At 41.9% G+C, this 12,506-nt stretch overlaps 1 long non-coding RNA gene across 1 annotated transcript; it reads right to left on the bottom strand.

Annotated features, from left to right (window-relative positions):
• Positions 1–6,119: 6,119 nt before the first annotated feature.
• LOC123377831 lies at positions 6,120–12,420 on the bottom strand. Its single transcript, XR_006582351.1, has 3 exons — positions 11,947–12,420; positions 11,387–11,481; positions 6,120–8,268 (listed from the first exon to the last, which is right to left on the bottom strand). It is a non-coding gene; the product is annotated as an uncharacterized LOC123377831 (long non-coding RNA).
• Between the last annotated feature and the right edge of the window lie 86 nt (positions 12,421–12,506).

The following is a 12,506-nucleotide window of genomic DNA, read 5'->3' as shown; positions in this document are numbered from 1 at the left end:
CCCTCCTAGTGAAATAGTTTTTCCTAATATTCAACCTAGACCTCCCCCACTGCAACTTGAGACCATTGCTCCTTGTTCTGTCATCTGCCACCACTGAGAATAGCCGAGCTCCATGCTCTTTAGAATCCCCACTTCAGGTAGTTGAAGGCTGCTATCAAATCCCCCCTCACTCTTCTCTTCTGCAGACTAAACAATCCCAGTTCCCTCAGCCTGTCCTCATAAATCATGTGCCCCGGTCCCCTAATCATTTTTGTTGCCCTCTGCTGGACTCTCTCCAATTTGTCCACATCCTTTCTGTAGTGGGGGCCCCAAAACTGGATGCAATACTCTAGATGTGGCCTCACCAGTGCCGAATACAGGGGAATAATCACTTCCCTCAATCTGCTGGCAATGCTCCTACTAATAAAGCCCAAAATGCCGTTGGCCTTCTTGGCAACAGAGGCGCACTGCTGACTCATATCCAGCTTCCCATCCACTGTAATCCCAAGGTCCTTTTCTGCAGAACTGCCACTTAGCCAGTCAGTCCCCATGCTGTAGCAGTGCATGGGATTCTTTCTTCCTAAGTGCAGGACTCTGCACTTGTCCTTGTTGAAGTTTATCAGATTTCTTTTGGCCCAATCCTCCAATTTGTCTAGGTCACTTGGACCCTATCCCTACCCTCCAGAATATCTACATCTCCCCCCAGCTTAGTGTCATCCGCAAACTTGCTGCGGGTACAATCCAAATCATTAATAAAGATGTTGAACAAAACCAGCCCCAGGACTGACCCCTCAGCCACTCCGCTTGATACTGGCTGCCAGCTAGACATTGAGCCGTTGCTCGCTACCCATTGAACCTGATGATCTAACCAGCTTGCTATCCATCTTATAGTCCATTCATCCAATCCATACTTTTTTAACTTGCTGGCAAGAATACTGTGGGAGACCGTATCAAAAACTTAGCTAAAGTCAAGATATATTATGTCCACTGCTTTCCTCATATCCGCAGAGCCAGTTATCTCATCATAGAAGGCAATCAGATTGGTCAGGCATGACTTGCCCTTGGTGAATCCATGTTGACTGTTCCTGATCACCTTCCTGTCCTCCAAGTGCTTCAAAATAGATTCCTTGAGGACCTGCTCCATGATTTTTCCAGGGTCTGAGGTGAGGCTGACCTGTCTGTAGTCCCCCGGATTCTCCTTCTTCCCTTTTTTAAAGATGGGCACTCTATTTGCCTTTTTCCAGTTGTCTGGGATCTCCTTCGGTCGCCATGAATTTTCAAAGATAATGGCTCTGCAATCACATCAGTCAACACCTTCAGCACACTCAAATGCATTAGATTCATTCCCATGGACTTGTGCATGTCCAGCTTTTCTAAATAGTCCTTAACCTGTTCTTTCACCACCGAGGGCTGCTCACCTCCACCCCATACTGTGCTGCCAGTGCAGCAGTCTGAGAGCTGACCTTGTCTGTGAAGACAGAGGCAAAAAAAGCATTGAGTACTTCAGCTTTTTCCACATCCTCTGTCACAAGGTTGCCTCCCCCATTCAGTAAGGGTCCCACACTTTCCCTGACCTTCTTCTGGTTGCTAACAGAGAACCAGGGTTGGTGTTGGAGGAGGCTTCTTTTAACATGTAAATACATACATTTAAAATTCCCCACGTGCAAAATAATGAAGTCCAGTCCCTGCTGACTGGAGGGCGGCGAGAGATGGCTCTGAGCACACTCAAATGTGCTCAGAGCCCTTCTTATTACCCTTCACATCCCTTGCTAGCTGCAACTCCAATTGTGCCTTGGCCTTCCTGGTTACGCCCTGGCGTGCTCGAGCAATATTTTTATACTCCTCCATAGTCATCTGTCCAAGTTTCCACTTCTTGTAAGCTTCCTTTTTGTGTTTAAGCTCCCTGAAGATCTCACTCCGGTGAGAAGGGCTATGGCCTGCAATAACACTGCTAAACCTACATAATGAAAAAAGAGACTTGGGTCTAAAAAGGGACTCCTAATCCAGCAGTTAATGTAATGGGCTTAAAAATAGCCCAGGCATCATGTGGTTCAAAATCACCAACAGCAAACCCAAATAGAGCCTGATGACTGTAAGCTGGCAAATTAAATGCTGGCCTAGTAGCTTCAGGGAAGCTCTGGGATCTGGGTTCTTTCTTGCCTGCCATTATCCACTACTTGTCTTGGTCTAGCTGGGGTCTCATAGGGTGCCTATCATTGCAGTATCTGGGCTCCTGCCAAATGATAAAAGGTGCTCAGAGCCATCTCTCGCCGCCCTCCAGTCAGCAGGGACTGGACTTCATTATTTTGCACGTGGGGAATTTTAAATGTATGTATTTACATGTTAAAAGAAGCCTCCTCCAACACCAAATAACTTAATCAACCCTCTCCCTTAATGTCGGGCTGGAATGGAGCTCAAGAGGTCATCAAATCCAGGCCCCTCTGCTGAGTCAGGACCAAGCGACCCTAGATCATCCCTGACAGATGTTTGTCCAACCTGTTCTTATAACCCTCCAATGATGGGGATTCCACAGCCTCCTTTGCAAGCCTATTCCAGAGCTTAACTACTTAGCTAACGACTATAGTTAGAAAGTTTTTCTTAATATCTAACCTAAATCTCCCTTGCTGTAGATTAAGCCCATTACTTCTTGTCCTACCTTCAGTGGGCATGGAGAACAATTGATCACCATTCCCTTTATAACAGCCCTAAACATATTTGAAGCCTGGTATCAGGTCCCCCCTCAGTCTTCTTTTCTCAACACTAAACATGCCCAGTTTTTTTAACCTTTCCCCAGAGCTCAGGTTTTCTAAACCTTTGATCCTTTGTTGCTCTCCTCTGGCCTCTCTCCAATTTCTCCACATCTTTCTGAAAGTGAACGGGACACAGTATGCCAGCTGATCCCTCACCAGTGCTGAGCCGAGCATGACAATTACACCTCCTGTGTCTTATCTCCTGGGACACTCCTGTTAACGCACCCCAGGACTATACAGTATTAGCTTTTTTAGCAACTGCATCACGTTGTTGACTCATATTCAATGTGTGATCTGCTATAACCCCCTCCCGCCAGCCCGGATCCTTTTCTGCAGTATGACCGCCTAGCCAGTGATTCCCCACTTTGTAGTTGTGAATTTGATTTTTCCTCCCTCAGCATAGAAGTTTGCACTTATCTTTATTGAATTTCATGATGTTGGTTTCAGACCAATTCTCCAGTTTGTCAAGGTCATTTATTCCTGTCCCCTAAAGTGCTTGAAACCTCGTCCAGTTTGGTGGCACCATCCATATATTTTATAAGCATAATCCAAGTTATTAATGAAACTATTGAGTAGTACTCGAGCCAGGCCGGACTCCTCCAGGACCCACTGAACCATTGATAACTACATTGATAACACTCTTTCTGCCAGTTGTGCACCAACCTTGTTGTCATTTAATCTTCTAGCTTGTTGATGAGACTGTCATGTAGGACTCTGTCCAAAGTTTTCTTCTCCCTGACACCCATACTGCCTACAAAATAAAAATACCCCATGCAAAATGCACTGCCGGCTAAGGGGTTGGGTGGCTGATTTCAGCGGATGTGAGCAGAAAGAAGAATACAACTCAATTCCATAGCATTTAGATTCCTTCTACTTTTATATTGCACCAAAAAGCTGATGGGTGTGTAAACAACCCGGGAGCAGGAGGGATTTCTTATAGTGATACATGGAGGTATAGAGAGGAGTGAAATTAATCTGTCGAATAATTTTACATGTAGTAGGTGGCATCTAGCTACCATACTTATATGACTCCCATTATGAACTGTCTGAGCATCTCATAACCTTTAATGCAGTGTTCCTCCCAAAACCCCTGGGAGGTAGGAATGTGCTTCTAAACCCATTTTACAGATATGGAACCGAGGCACAGAGAGACCAAGGCCCAGCTCCTTAAAGGTACTTAGGTGCCTAACTCCCATGGGTGTTACGTATCTAAATACCTTTGAGGATCTAGATCAAAATTACTTGCCTGAGATCACCTAAAGGGGCGTGTAGCTCAGCAAGGAATTAAACCCAGGTCTGCTGAATACTAAACACCCTAATCACTGGACCATCTTTCTCTGTTGTGTATGAGCAGTTCAGGTACGAACCTGAGATATTTGAAACTAGACTGGGAAAAATACCAGAAAACATCCTGTCCAGAACCTTCCTGCTTGGCAGCCCGGGATATGCCAGATGAGCTGACCCATCTCTAACCTCTATCAGTCTATGATGCTATCAGGTCTGCTCCCTGAAGCCAGTGACATGCCAACACTGGGTGCTGCCTGCTGGCATCCCTCATGGATCATCTGGAGCCCAAGAGGGGAAGATTTCATAGACGAAGCTGCCGGTGTGATCCTATAGATTGGGCTAATCCGGCATATGCATTGCTCTCCATGGGCAGCGTTCTATATTCCTGGGGGAAACACCATCGAGACACCCATGGAAACTCCCCATAGGGAAGGGAAAGAGGGAGCTGTGACATGCAGAGCCTGAACAAGCAGGGAGAAGGCAGGCAAACTGCAGCACTTCACTCCAGCTACTTCCTCTGCCTCGGGGATAAAAGAGGCCATTTATTAAAAGGACCAGGCCTAGTTCTCCTCTCCCTCACATTGGTGTAAATCAGGAATAACTCATGTGTTGTCTGTGGAGCATAGTGGTTTAAGGGAGATCAGAATCAGGCCCCTTTATTCCAGCGTGGTCAGGATAAAATGAGTCCCAAGCACAGCCCAATATTTAATACCATCCTACTGTTTTTTCTGCACATCTTGTCCGGATTCTGCGATCCTTAGTTATATAGACCACTCCGTATTCATGCAAGCGGGTAGGGGGAGACTCTGAAGCCCGTGGAACTGTTGTTGTGCATAAGGGTAGCAAGGGGAACCCAGAAGTAGTGCAGTCATGGGTAAAGAGTTTACCCACTTCTCTTTTGGGGAATATAAAGTTTAGTTAGGTTCATTTATCCACCTCTCTTTTTACCACTACCCCACTGGAATCCGGGAAGAGATGGCTTTCCTTGCCCAGGACAGAGCGTGTGAACTGTCCCTTTAACTGAAACCTGCAGTCATATACTTCACCTCGTTTAATGATTCACCTCCCAACCAGCCCACTTGCACCTTTGTAATCTTTTTGAAGGTTAACTTGTTGATCCAGCCTTGGAGTCTTGCAAGAGGCAGCAGCTTCTCAGAGAAGTTTGGAAGCCAAAGTGGCACATTCTCCTGCAGAAATCACTTTACTCGACTCTCAGGATCTGGGGGAATAGACGGGAGGCTTGGAAAGGGAATGAAAAAAGGGACCAAAAGGAAGAAAAAATACTCTTAGATTTTGCTTCTTTCTCTTTGGAGACAGCTGGATTTTTAATTCTGTTTTAGAGGAATAATTGGTTAAAAATAATCCTATAGGGAAATAATTTTTTTAGGACATATGGAGTTAAAATATAATTGATAATCTTTGTAACCATGCCCTGGATTATAGGTTACTCAATACAGCTCACAGACAGGGAAGAATGTATTTACCATATACTTGATGCAGATAAATATCCCATGGAATTCTTCCTCATCACTGTAAGATCCAACTGACTATTGCTTGCTGCTGCTTTTATTTATTTTTTAATTATTTAAAACACCGAGAAGCCCCACTGGAATTATTCATCTCAAAATCAGCTTAAATTACCCCAGCCATTTTACATTCCATCATGAAAAAGGAGAGAAAATTCAATTCTTTATCATGCACTTAAAAGAAAAACCCTCTAAATAAAACAAAATAAAATAAATCCCTCCCCACTTACTAGTATCCTGACAAATAATGTTGCTATCCATTTACTGTATCTAAATATAGTCTGTAATTCAGTCTACTTGGTATTATTTAACTCCATATCTACTAATAGAATATGTGTGAAATACTTTGTAAACATACAGACACAAATGAAGCTTTCCCAAATAAAGTTTGTTAGCACCATCCATCCTTTTAAAAAGGATACACAGAACAAAAGGATTTCAGGAGACAATTAAACAATGTATTGACATTTTCCCCTTTATTTATTGATATCTTCCAATTAATTAACTGAATTCTTTTTTAAGAATAGTCACAAACATTCCATGAACCAAAATTGAACTGATCACTCAAACAACTGTATAGACAAAGCATTAATTTTTTATTTGAAGAAAGAAAATGAAATGCAGATAACATTAACCACCTAGATGTCTAACAAAACAATTCATAAAACAATAACTATCAAAATAGTATTGGTTTAGAGTAAGAATTAAGGGTCGTATGCAAATCCATTGAAGTCAGTGGGAGGCTTTCCATTTTTGGATCAGGCCCTTTGTCACTATACAAAATATCGTTAGATAAGCTTCCTAGCTCACAAAGTTCTTCTTATGAAATCAAAATGTTTTCCCCGGCTGACTTTTATTACCCTGGATTTGACTGGGCCTTCTAGGCACCACAGTAATAGAAATAGAGAGTGAAAATGAGTAAGAATCTGATTCAAAGACTGCCCTTGATCAATTTTTTCAGTCAAACCAAACACTTATGTAACGGGAGGCTTGAATCATCTCAGGGATTTTGTCTGTTTGCTTTGTTTTTAATCTCATTAGTTGATTGTTAAGAGAGGTACTAAAAAAAGGCATTTCTGCACAGCTTAAAATACATGGTGAGTTTTACATTTCCAGAAGTCTCATGCTTAATATTTTCAAATGAGGCAAATTCTAACAAGAAGCAGCAGGAACAAAAACAGGGGTAAGGCATGGGCAAGGGAGTACGGAATGTATGTTTGTATTTGAAAATGTTATAGATCAGTGGTACAAGGTCTTTGTAAATGTCCCTCACTACACGTGAATCACTTAATTTTGCTCTACTTGATCACCAACAAACTCAGCAGAAAAGGAAAACAACAAACCAAGCCCCACAGACTTTGGTCTGTAATTGGTTAAAAATTGATTGGGGGCAGAGAGGAGGATGGATAATTTTCTGTGATTGGCTGGATGCTCACTAGTACTTGGGTTTGAAATTTACCTTTTAAACCAAATATCAGGTACGTGTGGCATAGAATTGTGATGCTTACTTACATGGTGATGGGAACAATAAATACCCTTACATACATACTGTGTAATTACTGTTCCTGGTTATAAGTATTTGCAGGGATAGATAGATAGATAGATAGATAGATAGATAGATAGATAGAAAACCTGCAAACAGTCTACTCTTACACTTACCTGGGAAAAGTAATTTCTGACAGACAAGTTTCACTATGACTCTCACAGTAATGATGAGAAAGTAGATCTGTCAATTATCAGGACACTTTCTCAATAAGATGTGAATGCCAATTTTACTGATAAAATATGATTATCTGGTTCTCCAAGCCTCATTATCTGAACTGTCCTGTTGTGTGACACTGGGCCATGTGTCCTCACTGTCTTGTAATTACATTGACAATTGCTTTGATTATCCAAACCCTTGGTAATCTAGATTTAGTCTCCGGGATATCTGAAAATTGAGGTTGTATTTAGAAAGAGAGAGAGAGAGTGTGTGTGTGATAACGTGTGAAACCAGTAACACAACTGTTGTGTGGTTTCTTTTAAGGTGGATGAGTGAATAATAACTTCTCCAGTTGAAAGTACAGGGAGGTTTTTAGGCAGATAGGCTGAAAATCTCTCTCCCTCCCCTTCTGCAGCGTGTGTCCCTTTGTTGACTGCATGGAAGAGTGTGATGATGATTGGTATCTAAGTCAAAAGGTTTCCGCATGAAGGATGAAATAAACAAGACACTCCACTGTGGGCATGTGAATGGAAAAGTACCAGTGTAGTCCCCATGCACATTCTTGGACTGTGAGTGAGCTGCAGCAGCCTTCAGAGCTGGTTTAGTATGGTCTGGTGTACAGAGGGTGTGTACAAAAAGCCAGGCCCTACCATGCAAATCAAGTTTTTCCACTTCCAGTCCTTTCCCCAGAAGGAAGGATCCTGCCAGATCATGAATACTCCAATAAAAACACTATTTAACATAATAATATCCCCCCAGTCCCCTCCTCCTGTAGTTTACAAACATTAGGGTGTTTCCCCCCTCTTCCTTCCACAACTCCAGCTGCTGCCTCCTTTGATACCAGTGCTGGGGGGGGGGGTGGAATTGTTTTAGGCATAAGGAGCTGAAATTAACAAATGATCAGCATCAGGGGCAGTTTGTTTAGCTCTTGGAGTTTATTTTAATTGCAGGATTGTTTTGTAATGAACACAGCAGTCCCAGGGCAAGTCTTCTGGGATCAGGCAGAGTGTTCCGTGGGTTTTCTCTGTAAATAAAAATAAAGAGATCTATATTTAAAACAATAAACTAAAACAGAATGAGATGCAAGAGCCTGGTGTGTTGGGCTGTTTGGTTTTGAAGTTAAACAATGACACTTATTAAAGAGCTTTGCTGTTGTCACAGATATAATGGCAGAAGTGCTCATCCTTTTGAAAGTGCTACGTTAATAGATCCAGAAAGCTCCTAGTCCGGATGCAAAGAAAAGGGGAAAACATGCATTCATGCTGACAGGCAGTGAGCAAAAGCAAGCTGCTAATCTCGAGTAGTTTGTTATGATGATGCCAAAAATTATGACTGTGTGATTTTATGCAAATCAAGGGACTGGACGGTTTAAAAACTAAATGTCAGGTAGATAAGATCGCATACACCTAGATAGTGTCATGATATTCTTTGAATGTTACATTCATACTGGAAACCAAAACATGTTACAGAAATCAGACACCCACAAATGGGCTCACAGATTGCACCGAAGACAGGCTCCTGCAAAGCACCAACCTCGGACAGAAAAGTAGGTTAGATTAGAAAACAAGATAATGCAATTGAATCAGGGAATACACTGCTCTATGCAGTGTGCAATCCCCCCTTATTTTATAAAATTACATGCACAAAACTGCCTTTAAATAATCTTATGTTATGACACAAAGCTGATAAAAAGGCTGGATTTCCACAGTTCAGCTGACAATCCGACTGTAACTGCCATAGGAAAGGTGTCAAAGACGGAGTGTTCTTTCTTAAGGGTCACTTTTCTGTCTCTGGCCCTTTTTTTTAAAGACCTGGTGGTTCTGTCTCTATTTGGGCAGGTAGGATTTATTGTCTGTAGGGAGTAATTAAAAAAAATGAAAATAATTTTAAATTGAGATTTATTAAAAAATATATATTTATCAAAAGATCAAGCCCTCCTTCTTAAATGTGTTGCCTACCTGAGAACATGAAATACTTGCATATAAAAACATATTCTATATCCCAGTAGGCCTGACTAATTCCGTATTAAGGGCCATCTACCATCCTTGATCAATATACCCAACTCCTATGGCCTTAAATTTAGAATTGTAATTGTAGGGGGTGAGTATTATTATTAATAATCATTTACATGTATGTGGTACTTTTCATCCCAAAGTGGTTTAGATAGGGAAAACAACCGAGCCACTTGTGACATGCCTCTCACGTGGCTAGTAACTCAGCAGTTATATTACACCTGCAGAACTGCAGTTCTGCAGGAGGGGAAAGTGAAGAATAAACTTTTCCCAACCATAGGAGGATTTTTAAGTAGGCAGAATTACCTCCATTGCAATTTTGACTAGAATACTAGGGTTAATATAATAAATTATAGCCTGTATCAGAAGCAGTGGTACCAATCTGATGGATGACCATGTCTTCATCACTGGTTTGAAACCTAGGTCTGACTGATCTGGCACACTGCAAAAGGAGCTGTCCTGGTCCTTCAGTAAAGTATTGTAATTGTATTGATGTGGAGTATGGACAAAATATGTAGGTTTATATCATGAGGATTGCTCCTACAGTCCTTATATGTGTGTAAGGACCAAAAAGGAAATATGGCGGGGGGAGGGGGGAATGGATGGTTGCATGCATCAGATCTGAAGCACTGGATCCAGATTATGCAAGAAATTAAAGCATGTGCATAGCAGATCAATGTTAACAATTTAGTTGTTTACATGTTTTTATATCCACTCCACTCCCTGCCTATTTTCCAGTTAACTTCCCCCTTCAGGGGCCAGTTTCATCTTAAAATGCAGCCAGATTTTGCGCTAAAGGAATGACATCATATAGTCAACATTAGTAAACTTCCTTGCCGTTTTGCAAGATGTGGCTAAAAATCTGGCCTGGAATTCTGACCTCACTCCCAGGCCCAGCAGAGGCTAGATGTGCTGTGAAGAAAGCAAAAGGCGGACTTGCTCTGCAGTGACCCCTCTGGCCAATGTAGGAGTGGCACCCATGGGATTTGAAGGGTATTCTAGGTAGCCTTTCCTATGCTGGATATTGCATCCCCTACGTATTCAAAACTCCCATTTCAGAGTATGGGGAAGAAATGTCATGGAAATTTAATGGGGAGGGGGGGGGTTCAGTGCACAAGGAATGCATGTTCAAGGTACACTAACTGGGTGAGGGTGAAGGGAAACCACGAGAAGGCAAGGGCGAAATGGAGAGGAGGGAGGGAATATGGGACACCCAGGAAAAATTAATACAATCTAGTATTTGCTTCCAGGCTGAGAACCTATACCAAGTTCCCAGCCCAAAGGGAATGCTCATAGCTGATTTATAATTCCTTGTAAACAGGGGGCTGATAATGGAAACTCTGATGCAACCCTACATTTGGCAGCATAAATGCATGACAAGATTTCAACTCTGTAAAATGCCAGTTGGAACAGCAATCATGATAAATCTTCAATCTTAGGACTTTTTTTTAGCTCCTTCCTAACTTTCTGCAAACATTGCATTCAGCCAGCCGATCAATACATGCAGAACAAAAGATCAGACTGCAGAGAGGGACAAACAGAACAGAGATTTTCTTCATAAATTCCATCTCGTAGGGGAACAAAAGCCTACTTATTATCATCACTATATTATTTGTTATTAAGTCCGTTTATATAGCACCATTTGTTTACACTGCTCTTTGCAAACACAGTTAAACAAGATAAATGCAGATAAACGCATCTTCCCTGTCCCTGAGATCTTACAATCTAAGTAAAGCTACGCTTGTTCATGTTGAATTATATATTACTTTTTAACTACAGGGAAGACGACTTTAAAGCATGTCTGTATCATCTCAAGTGTCCTAGTATGAGACCTGACTTGCTACTGGGCTATTTTAAATGTTAGACATGTAGTAGTAGTAGTAAGGCTCTCCTTTTTTCTACTTTAAAGAAGATCTGAGCATTTCGGTTCTGGAACTTTGCTGCAAAATAAAAAATGCAGCATAGAATGTACAATAATAGCTTTGTCTTAGGGTTGCAGCCTTTGTGGAATTCATTTGTAATTTAATAAGTTGCTCTAAGCAATTGCATTAGCTGGAGCTAGGGCACAGTGACTCTGTGATGGTTAGTCTCGTGAACAAATTTCTATTAATTGTTATAAACATGAAATACCATCACTCAGACACACACACGACTGAGCACCCCTTCCTCTCTGTTGTGTGGAAAGTAGCCACCAGAAACAGTGGCTCCTTTTACCTCAAAATGATCTGGGAAAAAAACAAATAATTGCAATAGAAATCAGCTGACGTACACACTCAGACCAGGCCTGAGTGGATTCACAGTGAAAATAAATATGCAATGCATTTGCTCATATATACGACTAAAGGATCCACATAATAATACGTTTGCAATCTGCCCCATCCCCGTCCCCCTCCCCCGCCGCACTACCCACCACACACACCAGCAACTCTCTCAGTAACATAGATTGGAAGGTCTTTCCATTTTCACTGCTGGTTGAAGTCTCCTCCAATGGCAAAATCAGGCCTTTACAGTTCCCTCCTGACCCAAACAGTCTACAGCTACTTTAAAAAACAAAAATAATCCAAAAAATTGCACACTACCGTACCTAGACATTTACATCTACACAGAGGCAGCTATCTATTGACATACTGTTTACAATCTATTTTGCGAGAATCAGCAACAATGACAACAACTGCGAAGAATTAACCCACCACTTAAGAGTCCTGGAAAGGGAAGGATAAAAACAAAAGGACCAAACGAAAACATAATCCTCTGAGTATATTTCTTTTCAAAAGCAAGGATATTCCTCACATTAAAAAAGCAATGCCAAAAACATCATTAAAAAATAGATCTGCATGGGGAAAAAAAAAAGCTTCTTTCGTCAAAAGTAAATCCCTTGTACGATCATGAGAGCCAAAAAGCGGTGGATAGAATATATATATACACCCAAAAAAGACGGATCATTTTTTTTTTTAAAAAGAGTCCAAGGTAGCAGGATCCCGGGATCTTTTTAAAGGAGAAACTTGCTCGAGCAGATGCAAAAATAACGTTAAACGATCCTGTGTCTCGCCTCCCTACTGACTGCCTGAGATTTTGTCTGCCTCCTCCTCCTGCATTTTTTATTCGGGTTTTTTCCCCCCTCTCCTCCTGCGTTATGAAAAGCTCAACCCCCCCCCCTTCCCTAGGTCCCTACATTGTAACGCCTTTTGCTGGGGGGTGGAGGGGGGGGGAATCTGGTGTGTTGCGAGGAGGCCGGCGGTGTTTGTGGGGC

The sequence above is a fragment of the Mauremys mutica genome, chromosome 9 (genome assembly GCF_020497125.1).
Source record: "Mauremys mutica isolate MM-2020 ecotype Southern chromosome 9, ASM2049712v1, whole genome shotgun sequence".
Classification (NCBI taxonomy): Eukaryota; Metazoa; Chordata; order Testudines; family Geoemydidae; genus Mauremys; species Mauremys mutica.
The sequence above is the reverse complement of the archived record's forward strand: the minus strand, read 5'-3'. Positions and strand labels throughout refer to the sequence as shown.